General features: G+C 39.3%; 1 protein-coding gene across 2 annotated transcripts in view; it reads left to right on the top strand.

Annotated features, from left to right (window-relative positions):
* The window catches only part of LOC124947556 (netrin-1-like), a 110,849-nt gene that overhangs the window by 102,916 nt on the left and 2,933 nt on the right, over positions 1-5,000 (top strand). The gene's annotated exons all lie outside the window — the stretch shown is intronic.

Genomic DNA, 5,000 nt, shown 5'->3' with positions numbered 1-5,000 from the left:
CTAACCAAATTAAACGTAATTTGAATTTCGTTTGAAATTCAATCGATGCTACCCCGGCCGATTCTACGACCACGAAGCTACGAGTTATCGAATAAAAATGTCGAAAATTCCGTGGCCATGGAACCGCAACCGGTCACGTTCGTCTACAGGCGGAACTACCGCGCGGAATTTCGCCAATTCCGGATAGGATGAGTGGTAAAATCAGAGAGATAGACCGTAGCGAACTCCTACCAAACCGCTACTCGATTTCTCCAAATCCGGAAGCTCTGCGTTTATCCACTCATCCTTTATACTCTCTTCCACAATAACGTTCGGACATTGTCGAAGTTGTGGAAGAAAAACAAGATTATGCACATTATTTGAATCGATTCCAGTAAACGTACTCAAAGCAAACCATTTTCTTTAACGTCCTTAAAACGTATAAATTCTTTGAGATAATCTCTAAAAATAAAAAGTTAACAAGATCGAAGCCAACGAAGAGAGAAGCACACGTATGTATATACATAGATACGAAAGTGACACGTAAATCCAGGACGGATGTGGCAACGAGAGCAGCATGCTCGTAAACGCGAATCGATCGCGAAGGGATGAACGGTATGGTAAAGAGTAGAGAATAGAGAAAGAGAGAGAGAGAGAGAGAGAGAGAGAGGGAGGGAGGGAGGGAGAAGAGAGAGAGAACCGAGACCATAATCCGTTTAATTCCCAGCTAACGAGACGCCCTTTGTGTCGATTAACCCGTGCCAATTCGCGTCCGGCTCGAACGCGAACGCGAACGGGATCGATGCAGTGTAAAGCGTATAAGGTAGACGTTTTCCGATCGAACGATTCGTCCTATCGATCGATATATATGTATATATGTATACGATAGCAAAGCTCGACACATGAAACTGCTTTTCGATTCTGTTGTCACACCGCGCGCTTCGGGACATTCCAATCAGCGAGATCGGCCCACGTAAATCCGATGTGTTACGCTCCGAAAATCAGGGATTTCTCCACCGCAGACGATCGAAAGAAGTACGTTTCTACGGGCGTGACAACGACAAATTTAACGTTCAAAAGCGATCCTTCTCGTTTCGTACGTATGAACGCCCATTTTTTTCGTTATCTCGATACTCGTTTCTTTTATTCATCGATTATTTTAAACGCTAGAAAAGAATATCTTTAATAAGAAAATTATATTTCATCTATAATCATGTCGTTACTTTACGTAAATGGGAAAAAGTTTTTGAAAGAAATAAAAGAGAATCGACAAATTGATTTGTCTGATTCGAGGCCATAGAATAGAAGTAACAATTATCTACTTGAAAAGTATAGGTATGCATACTTATATAAAAAAAAAAAAAAAAAAAAAAGTAGAGAAAGGGAGAATAAGAAAAATGGAAATATATTCTTTTATATTCCTTACGCATGGATCCCTTTGGGAGACGTTTTTCGGACAAGGTGTGTGACGGTTCACCGACTAAATCCAGAAGCAGTCAGGAAAGATTTCGGAGAAGCCTGGGAGACGTGGAAGAAACTCATTCGGTTGTAGATGTAGAAGGCTGCTCTGTTCTCGTATATTTCTTTTCTGCTCTTCCTCTACGCGTTCCTGGAATAAAGAGATTATATTTATGAATATCAGAGAGGATTAACGCGGTGTTCTTTGTAAATGACGAGAGAAAGAGAGAGAGAGAGAGAGAGAGAGAGAGAGAGAGAAAATTCAAGGATTTTTAACGTGAGTTATGTAAAATTTCATCACTTTTCCAACGTGGTTCTATACAAGTTGCAAGAAAAAGGATTCGAAAAATAGAACGACGATAGCTTTCAGAGTCGATTAAAATCGTGGTACCTTATCGCAAGTTTCCTACTACTTCCGAGCGCAGGAAGTAGAAGAGGAGATTGCTTTGAAATCACTTTACTTTTCTCGTAATTCATCTCCGCGGTCCGTTCAATAGGGTCCACATCTCCATGAATCTCGGATTACGTATTATGTATTTCATAAAACGAATGGACATTTATAGTTTTGCGTCTTACGTCGAGAAGAATCAATCAAGAAAAAGAAGAAGAAGAATCGGATTTGCAATTTTTAACGGATACTATAAATATTCCAAGAAGAAAGTAAAATGAGAACAAGAGAATATACGTTATTATAATAAATATAAACTCGGTGCCATTGCAATTGAAAATTTCTTAATAACTAAAGCGTAAAGTGCGGCCTTCGAGTTAAATCTGTGTTTTCTTTGCGAGCTAAAAAGATAAAGAGAGCGCGCCTGTTAACGGGAATTTACGAAATTCTTGTTAAGCCTTCGAAAAGTTTTGGTAGCCGATGATGTTCACGGAGTATCTTGCCAAGGAAAACACCATCGTACCACGCGCGATTAATCTACGTCCGCCGTTGGCAAAGCTCTCTTCGCCGAAGAAGCCTTGAAATTCGAGACCGACGCGCGACGCCTTTAAAAAAAGATCCACGATCGTACGATAGAGAAGAAAGAGAGAGGCAGACAGACAGAGAGAGAGAGAGAGAGAGAGAGAGAGAGCGAGATGAGTAAACCATAAAATGTCCATTTCTATTGATTTCTAAAGACAGTTTATTACAAAACGATACTATTTATGACAGCTATTTCGCGACTTCGCATGATAGATCAAATTGCAAAGATACATACCTCCAACGTGCGAGTTTATAAGGTGCTACAATTAAAATATGTAGATACACGTTCGGTATAAATCTTTTAAACGTCCTATAAATTTGACGAAGCGTATGAATGAAGCGCTATGAATGGCGGCTCGTCCAAAGAAGCATCTCATGAATGGATACGCCCGGTTGTACGATGCATGCGTACGCACGCACGCACGCACGCTCATGCAGGAAATGACGATCTATATGAATACTCGAATGATTTTCATCCTAACTTTGGTATCATAAAGCCAGTTAAGGAGGAAGTCGTAATGCCTATTATCTCATCCATAGAGTATTATAAAATGTATCGACACTAGAATTCGTTTTTTTCATAGATTTCCTTTTAACCGACATAAAGAAATAAAAAAAAAAAATTTCCCTTATAATAAGATCGCTTAAGATTACATTTTAATCGTTTCTCGTTCACGAAATGAATACGAGGAAATTAGAAATTTAAAATTAACAGAGAACGGAAGAGGAAGAGAGAGAGAGAGAGAGAGAGAGAGAAAAAGAGATAATGAACAATCCTTTTCATCGACTTACACGTGATTTCGATGGTACGATCAATTATTATATTCCAAAACGTGTGATAATTATCAGGTAGAGGCTTTGCTTCCAGCAAGGATAACGGCCTCGTCAAGACATACACATATATATATATATATGTATGTATGCGCTTTCCCACGACGGGATGATGTTCACTACTCGCGGTCGGAGCAAAATTATAGAGAGTGCCTATTATACAGCTAGAACGATACTAGTAGAATGACGAAGGGAAATAAATAGCTACGAAAACAAGAAAAGTGCGTGCTTCCTTTCTCGCCTCGGTCTCTAAATTGTACGACTGTTTAACTCGCTAAACCATCGAGCGTGTTAAAACGATAGGCGGCAGAAAGCAATGAAAGAGAACGAGGAAGAGGAGAGGCCAATGAGAGAACTACGATCGAAAGAGAGAGAGAGAAAGAAATAGAATAAAAGAAAGTTGGACAAAGAGAAGGAACTTGGCTTTTCCACGAAAGCGTCGAACGATAATTATGAAATTCCTGCAAAATGCTTTTGCACGCAATCAGCGTAGAGAGGGAACACACGTGTGTGTGTGTAAGTACACGCCTCGGCTCGGTTTATTCAAGCAACTCGACTCGACACGAAGAAGCTTGTGTTGGTCCTCTTCGTCCTTCCTGTATACTTTCTTGTCTTTTCTTTCTCTCTCTCTCTCTCTCGCTCTCTCTTTTTTTTCTCGCTCTCTCACCTTGTCACGTCTCGTAGAATCTTTTCGAACGAAGCGCGAGCCGCGCAAAATGCTTCTCGTGCTTTGACGCTTATTACGGATTCCTTAGCGAGAAACGATATATGCGAGTGCGAGTTAACGCGCACTGAAAAACAAAAAGAGAAATGAAGAAAAGAGTCCACCTCGCGTGCAACGTCCCTCTCTCTCACTCTCTCTCTCTCTCTCTCCCTCTCTCTCTCTCTTTCTTTCTCTTTCCTCTTCGATAATTAACAAACTCTTCTTGGTAAATGACATTCGCACGTTTATCTCGAGATTCTCCTAGAATATTTTCTGCTCGTACTCGATGAAATTGTAAACGATGTTAGTTTACTGGACACACGCCGACTTGTTACCGGTTTCTCATCAAAAAATAATCTTTCTTCATAGTCCTTTTACATATCTTTCAAGTCTACCTTCCTTTCCTTTCGTCGATCTCTCTGTATCGCAAATAAATATTATGACGTAAAATCAAAGACATTAAAAATTACATCTATTAATTGTTTCAATAAAGCCGTTTAAAGGATAATCTCCTAACGCTTTAATCTTTTCTTTTTAAAAAGCTATAAGGAAGTGGAAAAAAGTGTCACTCTTTCTCTCTTCGTCTTTCCTACATGAAAGCATTGTCTTCTTCTTCTTCTTCTTCTTCTTCTACTACTACTACTACTACTAGTTGCCTCTCCCCTATTCATTCGTCTCTATCTAAAACTAGCGCTAACTCAGGACCGTAACATATATCCCGTAGAATTAATTGAGTCTCGCTCTCCGAGTCGCATTATATACGCTGACCGTGCCGGTCGAGATAATAGATGGATAACCGAGGCTAGATAATAGATATGGCACCGGGGAGAATGATAATGGTCGATGTCAAGTGCGAGACGAGACAAGCTGAAGTAATCTCTAAGTGTCGGTGATGTATCGTACGCATATGTACATATGTATGCATATATATATATATATATATATATATGCATGTATGTATATAACAAAATGAGCTATTAACTATTATCAACCGAAGTAAATTTTTATTTAAGGAACTAATATTTCATTTTCTAATATTCTATGATATAACAGTTTGGT

The sequence above is a fragment of the Vespa velutina genome, chromosome 3, assembly GCF_912470025.1.
Source record: "Vespa velutina chromosome 3, iVesVel2.1, whole genome shotgun sequence".
Classification (NCBI taxonomy): domain Eukaryota; kingdom Metazoa; phylum Arthropoda; class Insecta; order Hymenoptera; family Vespidae; genus Vespa; species Vespa velutina.
Note: the sequence above shows the minus strand (reverse complement) of the source record. Positions and strands in the feature narration are given on the sequence as shown.